Consider the following 16732-nt stretch of genomic DNA (forward strand, 5'->3'; position numbering starts at 1 on the left):
TGTTCTGTGTGCCATCTTCTTGGGTATTTACCTTCTAGTGTTTAAAGAGGACAAAGACTAGAGCTCTCAGTCAGTGAGTACAGGGAACAACATTCTTCTGTGTCTAATGTGGTGTCTGCTCATCTCTGGACACCCTGACACTTATACTCAACAGTTGCCTCAGTGGAGTGTAGGGTCCAACCTGCAAGTTGAGGGTCATCACTACCCTGTGGGGGAGGTTTTACTGTCTTAGGTTATAGGCTCCTGCGGTGGAGGGGACAGTGCCTCAGGCCCAGGTGAGGTGAGCACATGGGACACAATGGAAGGACTTGGTCAGAGCAAAGCAGAAGGACACAGTGTTAAGGACGTCGGTAGAATCTGTGCTCATCACAAAAACTGCTCACCAGTTACTAAGGTTCTTCTATTAAAAAAGCAAAGACAATAAAGTTTCCGCAGACCCATTATGAGATTTCTGATGTTTTTTATAAAAGTATTGATTTGGCCCTAGCTGTTTGGCCAAGCGTGTGGATGTCCCACATTTGACTCCTGGTCAGTGCACACAAAAACAGGGCCCATCTGCTTTTCTAATTCATCTATATTGCTTCTCTCTCTCTCTCTCTCTCTCTTTCTGTTTCTCTTCCCCTTCTGCAGCCAGGGCTTCATTGGAATAAGTTGGCCTCGAGTGCTTACGATGCCTCCACATCTTCCGCCTCAGGCCTAAGAAAGATTGGTTGCTGAGCAACGGAGCTACTGCCCTAGATGTGGAAAGCATAGGTCCTAGTGGGCTTACTGCATGGATTTTGGTTAAGGTGCATGAGGGAGTCTGTCCATGCTTTTTCTCCTTTCACTGAATAAGAAAAAAATATATATATGCACAAAGAAAAAGTTGACAAGGTAGCTGAGTCATGAGTGAGAACACCAGTGCTTCATCCCTCGTGGTCCTACCTCCTTTCTGCTGGAACCTGCAACAGAAAATGATAAGTTTCCTGTTTTCTTTTGTTTTAAAATAATTTGTTCCGTTGATTTTATGAGAGAGAACTCATTTACTCTCGTGCACCTGAGAGAAGCATCGACTCGCTGTTCTAGATGATTCAATTCCTTGTGCATTCATTGGTTGCTTCTACTATGTGTTCTGACCAGGGATAGACCCACCACCTCAGGGCTCTGAGACGATGCTCTGTTCACTGAATCAGCCGACCAGGGCCTTGTTTCATTCCTCAACTCAGGCATTAGCCTGAACATAGTTACATCAGCATGCACAGACCTGCGGAACTGTGTTTACAGTGTTCACCGTCCCAGTGTGACGTATGCCACCATTCTTTTAAAACGTTTATTTTTTATTGAGTTTAGAATGGCAGGGAGGGAGAGAGAGATAAGAACATTAATTTGTTTCTCCATGTGCTCTGACCGGGATCGAACCGACAACCTCTGAGCTTTTGATAATGCTCCAACAATCCAGCTTTCCAGCCAGAGCTAAAGGTCATCAGTCACTGCTCTCTTATTATCATTAAAGTCTGACAATTTTGTTATTTCTAAACATTTTCAGTTATAAGCATAACTCCCATGAGTATATTTTATAAGCACCCACTTGCTATTTCTGAATCCCTTTAGATCAAAGTCTCTAGGAATAGATACCTGGGTCCAAGCACACGCCTTATACATCTAACAGACATTAATTTATTGTCCTCTGCGGAGCTCACCCCAACATCAATCATATGAGATTGCCCACCCTCAGGGAAAGGTGTTTAACAGGCCCTGTGATCCCCCAATTTCATGCTCTTTACTTCCGGCCTGGACTCTGGGCAGCCACATGTCTGATAGAAATACACTGGATGTCCCTGAACACCTGCACTCAGAGTGACCAGAAATGACATTTGGACAATTGAAGTGTAAGGTCTCAGAAGGGCCTATTATTAAATAATAAAAATTTACTGTTACTTTTCCATAGTTGTGTTATGCTATTGTTTCACATATCACACTGGGATGGTGAACACTGGAAACACAGTTACACAGGTCTGTGCCTGCTGACATGACTGTGTTCAGGCTAAAGCCTGTGTTAAGCAAACAGACAGAGACCGTGGTCGGCTGTCTTGGTGGATAGAACATCGTGCAGGAGCCCTGAGGTGGTGGGTCTATCCCCTCAAGACACGTAGGAGACACCACCAATGAATGTACAAGGAATTGAAACATTTAGCAGAACAGCGAGTTGATGTTTCTCTCACATGCCTGAGAGTAAACGAGCTCTCTCTCATAAAATTAATGGAACAAATTTTCTTAAAAAGAAAAGAAATAGAAAACACAGCATGGGACCGTGCAGGTTCCGGCAGGACAGAGATAGGACCACGGGGGAGGAAGGACTGGTGTTCTTTCTCATCACTCAGCTATCTTTTCAACTTTTCTTTTGTGTATAAATTAATTTTTTTTCTTTTTTTCCCCTTATTCAGTGTGAGGAGAGGAGGCATAGACAGACTCCCTCATACACCTTAACTGAAATCCACCCAGTAAGCCCACTAAGACCTATGCTTTCCACATCTGGGGCAGTAGCTCTGTTGCTCAGCAACTGATCTCTTCTTAGTGCCTGAGGAGGAGAACGTGAAGGCATCCTAAGCACTCGGGGGCAACTCACTTCAATTGAGCCGTGGCTTTAGGAGGTGAAGAAAAAATGAGAAACAGAGAGAGAGAGAGAGAGAGAGAGAGAAGCGAGAGAGGAAGGGGTGGAGAAGCAGATGGGCATTTCTTTTGTGTGCCCTGACAACAAGTCAAATCTGGGACATCCACATGCTTGGCCAAACACCTAGGGCCAAATTAATACTTTTATAAAAAACATCAGTAATCTCATAATGTGTCTGCGGAAACTTTATTGTCTTTGCTATTTTTTATAAAAGAACTTAAGTAACTGCTGAGCAGTTTTTGTGATGAGTATAGATTCTACTGACATCCTTAATACTGTGTCCTTCTGCTTTGCTCTCACCAACTCCTTCCATTGTGTCCCATGTGCTCACCTCACCTGAGCCTGAGTCACTGTCCCCTCCACCACAGGAGCCTATAACCTAAGATAGTAAAACCTCCCCCACAGGGCAGTGATGACACTACACTTGCAGATAGGGCCCTCTAATCAATTGGGTCAACATTGAGTCTAAGTGTCAGGGTCTCAAGAGATGATCAGGGCCCATTAGACACAGAAGAATGTTGTTTTCTGTACTCACTGACTGAGAGCTCTAGTCCTTGTCCTCTTTGAACACTAGAAGGTAAATAGCCAAGCAGATGGCACACAGAAAACACACCAGGTCCTCATCATCACTATCAACATGAAACAAGTGTGGACACTGAGCCCACGTACGCGTGCTGCATTGAAGGGGCGGGGACAGGAGCATCAAAGAAGGTTGGAGGCCCCACTGCCCTCACTGCGCTGTGGTCACTGAGCCCCGCCCACCCCACTATAAGTGCAGGCTGGCTCTGCCCTCCCCACCACTCACTGTGCCCTCCCACCTGACACGCACCTCCAGGGGACTCTCAATCATGAGGACCCTCACCCTCCTCGCTGCCCTGCTCCTCCTGGCCTTCCAGGCCCGGGCTGAGCCCCTGCAGGAGACAGCTGACCAGGTGCCCGCCCAGGACCAGCCTGAGGCCGAGGACCAGGATGTGGCCATCTCCTTCACAGAAGAGGAACGCGTCGCTCGAGAAGCTTCAGGTGACACTTTCCCACGTGTTACAGGGTCTGACCCCATCAGAGGGCCTGTCAGAAGGGCATGGAGTCTGGGCTCACAGTCAGGGGTGGGATAAAGGGGGGAGAGAAGCAGGCACCACGAGGGGAGAGAAGGGTGGAGGCGGGGCAGAGAATGAGCACGGAGGTGATGGTCTCGGGTCAGAGACGGTTGTGGGTCTGTGTGACCATTGCAGAGTCAGCCAGTGCTTGTGATTTACACAGACACGTGACCTTTGAACTTAACCCATCAGGTATGGTCTTTCATAATAGACATGTCTCCTGTGAGTAGATGTTCCTGATACTGGCTGTGCCTCTGCTCCCTGTGCCCATACCCACCGTGCCTGACCCTCCTCTTCCCTCCACAGCCCTGCAGAAAGTCACCATCTGCACGTGCAGAAATGGCAGATGCAAAAGAAATGAGCGTCTCTCTGGGAACTGTACGATCAATGGCCGTCTATACAATCTTTGCTGTCGCTGAGCTTTGTGGACCGAGACCCAGAGCACTGTGACATTCCACTGAGGACCCGAGAGTGCAATTATTTTCTGTACCTGTCCCTTTTCTTCTTTCACTCTTCAGAATAAACTTCAAGCATTAAACTCACTGTTTCCCTTTTCTTTTCTCTTCCATTTTTCTTATGTGTGTGGTTCACCTGTATGGAGACTGCAGTCCTGGATGGTCTACATTAAATTAACCAGCTTTTCCATCCCAATAATGAACAATTTGAGCATTAAACAACATGAACAAAAACAGCAATATTAAAATAGATATTTTCTATTTTTTTTGGTCTTTTTTCTTTTCTTTATAAATTAAAATGAAAGGGATGACATTGATCAACCTGAGCACATAGGTTCAGGTAAATATTTCTATAGTATTTGAACTCTTGATTCCTTGGGAGCCCATATTTGTTATTATTTTCTTTCTCCATGTATCTCCCAACACCTTGTTTCCCCCCTTCCACTCTGTCCCTGGGAATCACCACACTATTGTCCCGGGCAATAAGAGAGCCTGTTTTTCCTCTTTTTGGTCCTTTGTGGTCAGTCCCCTTCCACCATAACTGCCCACACTCACTGCCCACAGCTGCCAACCTGCTCCATAAAAATGAACATAAATCTCATTTGGGACCATTTGAACCTAACACATTCATTTCTTCAAAGTGAAACTCAAGTAGAAACTCCCTATGGAGGGTACTGAGAGGTGTTGTCGACTGAGGAATGGTGGATTCCATGGGCATGTCACTGGCTCTTTCACTGTAAGGTGTGTAGAGGTATTGGTATATACAGATACTTTCTAGGATAAGCATGTGTTTCAGTTACATGTGCATGTTCCTAGCTGTACCAGCAAGATCAAGTGACCTAATACTTCAGCATGCTACCAACTGTTAAGACTAAGAACTATACCAAAAATAGAGTATATTGACCAGCATTGGTGGTCTCAAACAATGACAATGATCCATTCAGTACCGTGGGTCATGCCCAATGACCAGTGAAATAAATAATCCCCCTTGGATGCAGTGGTTAGATTAGCCTAATGACCATTGCAAGAGTTGATCTAACCTCTCTCATGTTTTGAACAGTGCAATCAATTCCCAAGAGACTGTCAGATTCTACCTCCAGGACACAAAAACATTAACACATGGAAGACCAGGCTTATCAAAAGTACTGGGAAAGACCCAAAACTCAGAAACTAGCAACAACACAAAAATGTTTAAATGACATGAAAATCCAAAGTATCTGTACAGACTAGAGAAAGGGGTCCCCCAAAAATGGCGCTCTGGAAATGATCTGTCGTTCCTGGGACAAAGACACAATGTTCTGAATTTTGAAATGCATCCTAAAAGTCTACAGAAATAAATCAACCAACTATTCCTTTTTCCAAAACAGATGCTAAAATTGAAAGGACATTCTAAGAATATAAAGTCAGGCACTCCTCAGTCATGGAGATGTGTTTTCCCTGCTGACTCATGACAGAAACAAAGCCAGGAATCATTGGGGACAGCAGTTCTTACCTATCAGGTTGGGAAAGGTCCCAAACCTCACAGTCCAGGGAGCAGACTGCTCTCAGCCACTCCAGGTCCCCGGATCCCAGCCCCCAGGGCCGGCAGAAAGTGTGGAGTGTGGTCTTTTCGAGTCACAGCAATTTGCTTGTGGGCAGCTCGCAATGTGGGGGGGCACAGCTCACCTGTGGTCTCAGGACGGACATCTCGCCTCTTCCTGCTACGCCGTCCATGTCGAGGACCTGTCTTCCTCCTGGTCAGACACGGTGGCCACAGTCCAGGTACTTTCGTCCTCCATGCGGAAATGTGGAGAAATATAAAACAATAGCCTAACACAACTATGAAAGAGTAACAGTAATTCATTTTATTATTTTATATATTATATATATTATTTGTATATATTATATATATATTACTTATTATATTTATTATTTATTATATTTCAGTTGTACCAATGTCATTTTGTGGTAACTCTGAGTGCAGGTGTTCAGGGACATCCAGTGTATTTGTAACAGACATGTGGCTGCCCAGATCCCAGGCTGGAAGATTGGAGGATGAAATTGGGGAATCACGGGGCCTGTTAAACACCTTTCCCTGAGGGAGGGCAGTGGTGAGGCTCATATGTTTGGTGACTGATGTCAGGGTGAGCTCTGCAGAGGACAATAAATTAATGCTGTTAGATGTATAAGACATGTGCTTGGACCCCGCAATCTACTCCTAGACTTTTATCTATAAGAAAGTCAGTAATAGCAAGATGGTGTTTGTAAAAGTATACTCATGGGAGTTAGGCTTATAACTGAAAATGTTTAGAAATAAAGTATTCACAATATTTAATGATAATAAGAGAGCATTGACTGATCACATAAAGCCCTGGCCAGATATCCGGATTTTTAGAACATTGTCCCAAAGCTCAGAGGTTGCCGGTTTGATGCCCGGTCAGGGCACATGGAGCAACGGATTGATGTTCCTGTTTCTCCCTCCTTTCCTTTCTAAAATCAACAAATAAACATTTATAAAGAATGATGACATATATCACACCGGGATGGTGAACACTGTAAACACAGTTACGCATTTTGGGCCTGCTGACTTAACTGTGTTCAGGCTAAAGTCTGTGTTGAATGAAGAGACACAAGCCCTGGTCAGCTGTCTCAGTGGATAGAGCATCATCCTGGAGCCCTGAGGTGGTGGGTCTATCCCGGTCAGAACACATAGGAGTAGCAACCAATGAATGCACAAGGAATCGAAACACCTATCAGAACTGCGAGTTGATTCTCTTGCTTGCATGAGCATGCATGAGCTTCCTCTCATAAAATGATGACATCGGATCATTTACAATAACATGGATGGACCTTGATAACATTATACGGAGTGAAATAAGTAAATCGGAAAAAAACTAAGAACTATATGAATCCATACATAGATGGGACATAAACATGAAACTCAGAATCATGGACAAGAATGTGATGGTAACAAGGGGTGGGGTGGAGGGGAGAAGAGGGAGCAAGAAAGGAGAGGGAGGGAGTAGAGGGAGGGGAGGGGCACAAAGAAGACCAGAGAGAAGGTAATGGATGACGATTTGACTTTGAGTGAGGGGTATGCAGCATAATCAAAGGTCAAAATAATCTGGAGATGTTTTCTCAGAACATATGTACCCTGATTTATCAATGTCACTGCAGTAAAGTTAATAAAAATAAGATAAAAAAAAGGTAAAAATAAATTTAAAAACCAAAAAAAAAATCAATAAGTAAAGTTTTCTTAAAAAGAGAAGAAATAGAAAATGCAGCATATGTCTGTGCTGATCAGCAGAACAGAGGTAGGACAGTGAAGAAGGAAGGACTGGTGTTCTCTCTCATCACTCAGCTACCTTGTCAACTTTCCTTTGTGCATAAATTTGTATATATTTTTAAATATATATATATAAATTTACATATTTTTCTATGTATTTATGTATCTACGTATCAATCTATCTATCTATTAATATCTATAGATTTATATCTATATCTTTTTTTCTTATTTAGTGAGAGGAGAGGAGGCAGAGATAGATTCCCTCATGCGCACTGATGGAATCCACTAGGGCAGTGGTTCTCAACCTTTCTAATGCCGTGACCCTGCAATACAGTTCCTCATGTTGGCGGTGACCCCAAATCAAAAAATAATTTTGGTGGCTACTTCATAACTGTAATTTTGCTACAGTTATGATTTGGAATGTAAATACCTGACATGCATTATGTATTTTCCAATGGCTTTAGGTGACCCCGCTGGGGTCGCCACCCACAGGTTGAGAACCGCTGCACTAGGGCCTATATTCTACACATTTGGGGCCATAGCTGCATTGCTCAGCAACCAAGATCTTCTTAATGCCTGAGGAGGAGGACGAAGAGGTATCCTAAGTACTCGGAGCCAACTCATTGCAATCAGGCAATGGCTGCAGGAGGGGAAGAGAAAAAGAGAGAGGGAAGCGAGAAGGGCACGGGTACAGCAGCAGATGGCGCTTCTTCTTTGTGCACTGACTAGCAGTCAAATCTGGGACATCCACACGCTTGGCCAAACAGCTAAGGTCAAATTAATACTTTTAGAAAAAACATCATAAATCTCATAAGATGTCTGCGGAAACTTCATTGTCTTTGCTATTTTTACAGCCGACATAAGTAACTGGTGAACGGTTTATGTGATGAGCACAGATTCTACTGACGTCCTTAACACTTGTCTCCTCTGCTTTGCTCTGACCAACTCCTTCCATTGTGTCCCATGTGCTCACCTCACCTGAGCCTGAGTCACTGCTCCCTCCAACGCAAGAGCCTATAACCTAAGATAGTAAAACCTCCTCCATAGGGTAGTGATGACACTCAACTTGCACCTTGGATCCTCTACTCCATTGGGGCAAGAGTTGCATCTAAGTGTCGGAGTCTCGAGAGATGAGCAGAGCCCCACTAGACATAGAAGAATGTTGTTCCCTGTACTCACTGAATGAGAGCTCTAGTCCTTGTCCTCTTTGAATATTAGAAGGTAAATACCCAAGCAGATGGCACACGGAACACACAGCAGGTCCTCATCATCATTATCAACATGAAACAAGTGTGGACACTGATCCCACAAACAAGTGCTGCCACGACTGGGTGGGGACAGGAGAATCAAAGAGGATGGGAGGCCCCGTGACCCTGGCCACAGGCCAGTTAGAGGCCCTGCTGCCCTCACTGCCCTGTGGTCGCTGAGCCCCGCCCACCCCACTATAAGTGCAGGCTGGCTCTGCCCTCCCCACCACTCACTCTGCCCTCCCACCTGACCCGCACCTCCAGGGGACTCTCAGCCATGAGGACCCTCACCCTCCTCGCTGCCCTGCTCCTCCTGGCCTCCAGGCCCAGGCTGAGCCACTACGGGAGACAGTTGACCAGGTGCCCGCCCAAGAGCACCCTAAAGTTGAGGACCTACACGTGGCCATCTCCTTTACGGAAGAGGAACACATCGATCAAGAGGTTTCAGGTGACACCTGCCCACATGCTACAGGGTCTGACCCCATTAGAGGGCCTGTCAGAGGGGCGTGGAGTCCCGGCTCACAGTCGGGGGTGGGATGAGGGTGAAGAAAAGCGAGTACCAGGAGAGGAGAGGAGGACCCGAGAGTGCATTTAGTCTGTGTACCTGTCCTTTCTCTCCTTTCTTTCTCCAGAATAAACTTCAAGCATTAAACTCACTGGTAGGCTTTTTCATTTTCCTTTACACTATTTTTATGTGTGTGGTTGCCTGTTCTGAGAATTCTTCCTTGAATGGTCTACACTAAGTTAACTGGGCTTTGCATCCCTTGATGCACAATTTGAGTTCACAGGGCAATAACAAAACCAGCAAAAAGAAACATAGTTGCTAATAAAAGAAATGTTAACCTACATAATTTAATCCATTTGTCATGAAACCCAAATATAAACAGTTTTTATGTGGTATCTCAAAAGGTGTTGCTGATCCCAAGAAAGGTGGATCCAATACGCGTGTTTCTTACTCTTTAATTTTAAGATGTAAGAAGGCATTGATATGTGTAGATATTTTCTAGGATAAGCTGGTGTTTCAGTTACATACATTTTCCTAGCTGTATTAACAAGATCAAGTGAACTAATGCTCCAGGGTGCCACCAACAGAGAAAAGTAAGAACTACACCAGAACCAGAGTGGACTGACCAGCACTGGTCATCTCAAATAACAGCTGGAGGGAAGGGGAGTCCCGATCTGGTCAGTAGCACTGGTCCTGGTTACTCACACTTACCCTTCAGGTTCCCAGAGGGAGGGTAGTCCACTGTCCAATGCAACAGCTGGTCTCAACTCTCTTTATGTCCCACTCTCTCTTAAAGAGTATGAGTTATGAGTTAAAACAAACCTGTTACTAATTTTAATAAATGCCAGCAAGAAATGAATATTTCAGTTTTGCCAATGACAGGCCCTTAACACCAAACTGAAAGGTATCTGAGATGCAGAGAAGACTTATTTGCAGAAGACAAGCACCTCTCTGAACCCCTCTCCCTGTTCCAAGGTCACCACACATGTCTTATAACCAGGACCTTGGATTCTACCCTGAGGCTGTGTTGTACTCATAGAACCTTCAATTTGATCCTTGCACTGTGGCCACATCTACTATATTTCTCCATGTATAAGACACAACCTTAGTCAAAATATTTAGGATCTAAAAACTGGGTGTGTCTAATACAATGGTTGTGGCAATTCAGATGCCATAGAGGACCTGAGGATGGGGCAATATATGAAGACAGTGATTCGTCATCAGACACAGATGAGGACAAGCTAATTGATGGCAGTTTTGACAGTGATGAAGAGTTTATGAATTTTATGATGAATAAAACTTGAGTTAAATAACTTTAGGTGATACATTTTTTTTAAATTTTAGGCCCTAATATTGAGGTGCATCTTATACATGGGAAGCATCTTATACATGGGGAAATACAGTAATTCAAGAAAATTTTCCCTGTGAATATTTCAAACTAGAAACACTTTTATTTGAAACTTAACCAGGAAGGACCATGCACCCTCTCAGCCTCAGCCCCACCCCAGGTCACGAGAGCACTGACACAGGGAAGACGTGGCTTTACAAACAGTAGTAGGGAAGAGACTAAACTCACAAATGACTAAAAATTTTAACAGCACATAAAAATGCAAAGTATTTGTGTAAATAAGAGAAAGAGCCAAAGGGAAATGACAGACCATGCAAATGTTACGCAGCCCCTGGGACAGAATCACAATTTCCTGAATGTATAAATAAGCCCTACAAACCAAAAGGAATAAATCAGCCAAGTATTCCATTTTCTAAAACCGATGTCAAGAAGAAAGGACATTCAGAGAAAATAAACAGAAACACTTCTTCGACGTGGACACATGTTGCCCCGTGACTCAGGAGAGACACAAAGCCAGGACTCCATCCGGGTTGCAGGTCTTACCTGTCACTCTGGGACAGATGTCAACCCTCACAGTTCCGGTAGCAGACTGCTTTCTGCCATGCCTGGACCCCAGGGTCCCCGCCACCAGGGGTTTCAGAGAGTCAGGAGCAGGTTATTTACAGCTCACAGTGATCAGCATGCAGGCAGCACCGGAGGTGGGGGACGTGCCTCCACTGGGGTCTCAGGACGGGCATCTCCCATTGCCTGAGAGATGCAGTCCACATGCAGTAACTGTCCTTCCCATGGGCAGAACAGAGAGGCCACAAGTCCAGCTGCTCCCATCCTCCAAGTAGAAATAAGGAGAAAAAATATAAAACAATAACAACACAGCATGACTATAAACAGTGATAATAATTCATTTTATTTTTTAATAATGGGTTCGACTCAGGGGTTATATTTGATTGGTCGGAACTTAGTTTAATGGTCACTCTGAGCTGCAAGAGGGTCTGGGAGATCCAGTGTATTTTTAACAAAGCAAATGGCTCCCCATAGCAGAGGCTGAATGAAAAAAAACAACAAAATCGGGGCATCAGGGAGCCTTTTAAACACTTCCTACTGTGCGTGGGCAGCAGGCGGGCTCATATGTTTCAATGGGCAATGTCCACAGGACCTATGCAGAGGATGAAACATTAATGTCCCTTTAATGTGTAGGATGTGTCACTTTGACCCTACATTCTACTAGGGACAGTTCTCTAGGAGATAGTCGCAAATTAGCAAGGCGATACTCACTGCAGTTATGCTTGTAACTGAAAATATTTAGGAAAAGCAAAACTGTCAGAAAATAACAATCATTTAGGAATAACTTAATGATGACTTATAAATGCTGAGATGGTACAAAACTGTTCACACAGGAACGTGGTCCTGTGTGTGCTGCTGGAACAGAGTTCGATGTAAAGCCTGGGGTGAGGAAGGACACTCAGAACACGGGGACCCTGGTGGCTCCTGCCGAGCGGGTGGAGGGCTGACGCAGGGAGGGGGACCGATAGTCTCACTCATCACTCAGCTCCCTTTCAATTTTTTTTTTTTTTGTGTGTGCAAGAATTAGTTTTAAGCATGAGAAATTTCAGAGACAAGTTGCAGGAACTTCATTATATCACCTATTTCTAAAAAAGATACAAGTCTTTGGAGATCAGTTTATATGATATGTTTAAATCCTACTGACATCAGGAAATGAACATGTCTTTCAGTTTAACTCTGACCAACTCCTTCCCTCGTGTCCCTCTGTGCTCACTTCACAGAGTCTGAGTCACTGTTCCCTCCACCTCAGGAGATCACCCAGCCAGGACCAGCACACCTCCCCCACAGTCCTTGAACCTGGAGAATGAACTCTCTACTCCAATGGGGAAAGGTCTAGTCCCAGGGTCAAAGATTATGTCCCAATTTTAAAAATAAATCTTTAACTCTATAAAAATAAATCAACCTAATATTTCTTTATCCAAATCAGATGCTAAAATCAAAAGAACATTCTAAGAATACAAACTCAGGCACTCCTCAGTCGTGGAGATGTGTTTTCTCTGCTGACTCATGACAGAAACAAAACCAAGACTCATTTGGGACAGCAGTTCTTACCTGTCAGGTTGGGAAAGGTCCCAAACCTCACAGTCCAGGGAGCAGACTGCTCTCAGCCACTCCAGGTCCCCGGATCCCAGCCCCCAGGGCCGGCAGAAAGTGTGAAGTGTGGTCTTCCTGAGTCACAGCAATCTGCCTGTGGGCAGCTCGGAATGTGGGGGACACAGCTCACCTGTGGTCTCAGGACGGACACCTCGCCTCTTCCTGCTACGCCGTCCATGTCGAGGACCTGTCCTCTTCCTGGTCAGACACGGCAGCCACAAGTCCAGGTGCTCCCGTCCTCCATGCGGAAATGTGGAAAAATATAAAACAATAGCCTAACACAACCATGAAGGAGAAACAGTAATTCATTTTATTATTTTATATATTATATATATTATTTATATATATTATTATATATAACTCATTATATTTATTATTTATTATATTTCAGTTGTACCAATGTAATTTTGTGGTCATAAAACTATAGCCTAACACAACCATGAAGGAGTAACAGTAATTCCTTTTATTATTTAAAAGGGGCCCATCTCAGACGTTACCTTTCAATCGTCCAAATGTCATTTTTTGGTCACTCTGAGTGCAGGTGTCCAGGGACATCCAGTGTATTTCCAGCATACACGTGGCTGCCCAGAGCCCAGGCTGGAAGAAAGGAGGATGAAATTGGGGAATCACAGGGCCTGTTAAACACCTTTCCCTGAGGGTGGCAGTGGTGGGGCTCATATGTTTGGTGACTGATATCGGGGTGAGCTCTGCAGAGGACAATAAATTAATGTCTGTTAGATAGATATATAAGACGTGTGCTTGGACCCCAAAATCTACTACTAGACTGTTATCTAATAGAGCGTCAGAAATAACAAGATGGTGTTTGTAAAAGTATACTCATGTCAGTCATGCTTATAACTGGAAATGTATAGAAATAAAAAATTGTCAGAATTTAATGATGATAAGAGAGCATTGAGTGATGACCTATATATAGTCCTGTCTGGATAGCTGGATTGTTAGAGCATTGTCCCAAAGCTCAGAGGTTGTAGGTTTGATCCCCGGTCAGGGCACATAATGGAACAAATTGATGTTTCTATCTCTCTCTACTTCCCTTAGTTTCTAAAATCAATACAATAAATATTTTTAAAGAATAGTGACACTGGGATGGTGAACACTAAACAGTTACGCAGGGCTGTGCATGCTGATATAACTTTGTTCAAGCCAGTGCTTGTGCTGAGTAAAGAAACAGAGGCCCTGGTCGGTTGTCTCAGTGGATAGAGCATCATCCCGGAGCCCTGAGGTGGTGGGTCTATCCCAGGTCAGAACACGTAGGAGAAGAAACCAATGAATGCACAAGGAATTGGAACATTTAATCAGAAATACAAGTCGATGCTTCTTTTGCCTGCATGAGTGTGCAAGAGCTCTGTCTGATAAAAACAACCGAAAACATATTCTTAAAAAGAAAAGAAATAGGAAATGCAGCATGTGACCATTCAGATTCCAGCAGAATGGAGGTAGGACAGCGAGGGTGTAAGGGTGGGTGATCTCACTCACCACTCAACTATTGTGTCAACTTTCCTTTTTTGTATAAATTAATATATAAATATTTTTTCTTATTCAGTGAGAGGACAGGAGGCAGAGACAGACTCCTGCATGTGCCCTGACTGGAATCCAACCCGCACGCTTAGTAGGGCCTAAACTCTCCCCATCTGGCAGCAGCTCTGTTGCACAACAACTGAGCTCTTTTTAGTGCCTGAGGAGGAGGACGTGGAGGAATCCTAAGCGCTTGAGACCAAATCACTCCAATCGAGCCATGGCTGCAGGAGTGGAAGAGAGGGACAGAGAGAGAGAGAGAGAGAGAGAGAGAGAGAGAGAGAGAGAAGAGAGAATAGCAGAGGGATAGAGAAGCCGATGGGTACTTCTTTTGTGTGCCCTGACCAGGAGTCAAATCTGGGATATCTACAGACTTGGCCGAACAGCTAGGGGCAAATTAATACTTTTAGAAAAAACATCAGAAATTACATAATGAGTCTGCGGAAACTTGATTGTCATTGCGGTTTTTATAGAAAGATGTAAGTAACTGGTGAACGGTTTATGTGATGAGCACAGATTCTACTGACGTCCTTAACACTTGTCTCCTTCTGTTTAGCTCTAACCAACTCCTTCCATTATGTCCCACTGTGCTTATTCCACCTGAACCTGGGTCACTGTCCCCTCCACCGCAGGACCTATAACCTAGGATATTAAAACTGCCTCCACAAGGTACTGAGGACACTCAACTTACAGCTTGGACCCTCCACTCCATTGGGCCAACAGTTGCGTCTAAGTGTTGGGGTCTTCAGACATGAGCAGTGTCCCACAAAAACAAAAAAATGTTGTTCCCTGTACTCACTGACTGAGAGCTGTAGTCCTTGTCGTCTGTGAACACTAGAAGGTAAATAGATGACACACAGATGACACACAGCAGATGACACACAGAACACACACCAGGTCCTCATTATCACTGTCAACATGAAACAAGTGTTGGCACTGAGCCCAGAGACACGTGCTGCCAAAAAGGGGCGGGGACAGGAGCATCAAAGAGGCTGGGAGGCCCCACAGCCCTGGCCCCAGGCCAGCCAGTAGCCCCACTGCCCTCACTGCGCTGTGGTCGCTGAGCCCCGCCCACCCCACTATAAGTGCAGGCTGGCTCTGCCCTCCCCACCACTCACTCTGCCCTCCCACCCGACCCGCACCTCCAGGGGACTCTCAGTCATGAGGACCCTCGCTCTCCTCGCTGCTCTTCTCCTCGCTGCCTGAAGAAGAGACAGCTGACCAGGTGCCCTCACAGAATCAGCCTAAGGCCGAGGACCAGGACGTGGCCGTCTCCCCCACAAAACAGGAAAACATCGCTCAAGGAGGTTCAGGTGACACCTGCCCACGTGCTACAGGGTCTGACCCCATCAGAGGGCCTGTTAGGGGGGCGTGGAGTCCGGGCTCACAGTTGGGGGTGGGATGAGGGGGGAGAGAAGCAGGCACCATGAGAGGAGAGGAGGATGGGGGTGGGGCAGAGAATGAGCACGGACGTGATGGACTCGGGTCAGAAACAGAGATGAGTCTGTGTGACCAACGCAGAGTCAGCCAGTGCTTGTGATTTACGCAGACAAGTGACCTTTCACCCTAACCCAGCAGGTGTGGTCTCCCATAGTAGACATGTCGCCTCTGAGTAGATGTTCCTGATACTGGCTGTGTCTCTGCTCCCTGAGGTTCGTCCCTATTGTGCCTGACGCTCTTCTTCCCTCCTCAGCTCTTCGGAGACGCTCCCGCTGCTTTTGCAGAAATGGATTATGCTATAGAAATGAGCGTCGCTCTGGTTTCTGTAGGAGAAATGGCCGTCCATTAAATCGTTGCTGTCGCTGAGTTCTCTGAACCTAGAACCATAGCACTGTGACAATCCACCGAAGATCTGAACATGCATTTAATCTCTGTACCTGTCCTTTGTCTTAATTCTCTTTCAAGAATAAACTTCAAGCATTAAAATTACTGTTTCTCTTTTTTTTTTCTCCATTATTCTTTTGTGTGTGTGGTTCACCCCTATGGAGAATTCTGTCCTCAATGGTCTACATTATGTTATCCAGCATTTCCATTCAAATAATGAACAACTTGAACATTTACATGGCAATAACAAAAACAGCAAAATTGAACATATTTAGAACAAGCTTAACAGACTAAATTTAAACCATTCATAATAAAACTAAAAGGAGAAAGGTGTCTGGAGTGAACCAAAAGGTGTTGCTGAGTTCAGGAACGGTGGTTCCAATGGACTGTGTTACATGTTTTTTTTTTTTTATTTTAAGACGGGAGAGGGCATTGATATGTATATTTTCTCAGGATAAGCAGGTGTTTCAGTCACATGTGTGTATTCCTAGCTGTATCAACAAGATCAAGTGACCTAATGCTTCAGGGTGCCAGGAACAGGGAAAAGTAAGAAGTACACCCATAAAACAGTATATTGACCAGCATCTGTGCTCTCAAACAATGAAAATGAACCATTCAGTATAATGGGTCATGCCCGAAGACCAGCAAAATAAATAG

General features: G+C 44.8%; 2 long non-coding RNA genes across 3 annotated transcripts in view; both read left to right on the top strand.

The window, feature by feature from the left end:
* The window catches only part of LOC136402590 (uncharacterized), a 51054-nt gene extending 34891 nt beyond the window's left edge, over positions 1-16163 (top strand). Inside the window, exons 1-3 of one of the 2 annotated variants that reach the window (XR_010751004.1) lie at positions 8974-9071; positions 15477-15564; positions 15945-16163. This is a non-coding gene — a long non-coding RNA (uncharacterized lncRNA). Of the gene's footprint in view, positions 1-8973; positions 9072-15476; positions 15565-15944 lie in introns of those variants that run through there. The other variant, XR_010751003.1, reaches the window with a different exon arrangement.
* Positions 3354-4282, top strand: LOC136402584 (uncharacterized). Its single transcript, XR_010750998.1, has 2 exons — positions 3354-3670; positions 4051-4282. It is a non-coding gene; the product is annotated as an uncharacterized lncRNA (long non-coding RNA).
* Positions 16164-16732: the final 569 nt, after the last annotated feature.

The sequence above is a fragment of the Saccopteryx leptura genome, chromosome 4, assembly GCF_036850995.1.
Source record: "Saccopteryx leptura isolate mSacLep1 chromosome 4, mSacLep1_pri_phased_curated, whole genome shotgun sequence".
NCBI classification, from domain to species: domain Eukaryota; kingdom Metazoa; phylum Chordata; class Mammalia; order Chiroptera; family Emballonuridae; genus Saccopteryx; species Saccopteryx leptura.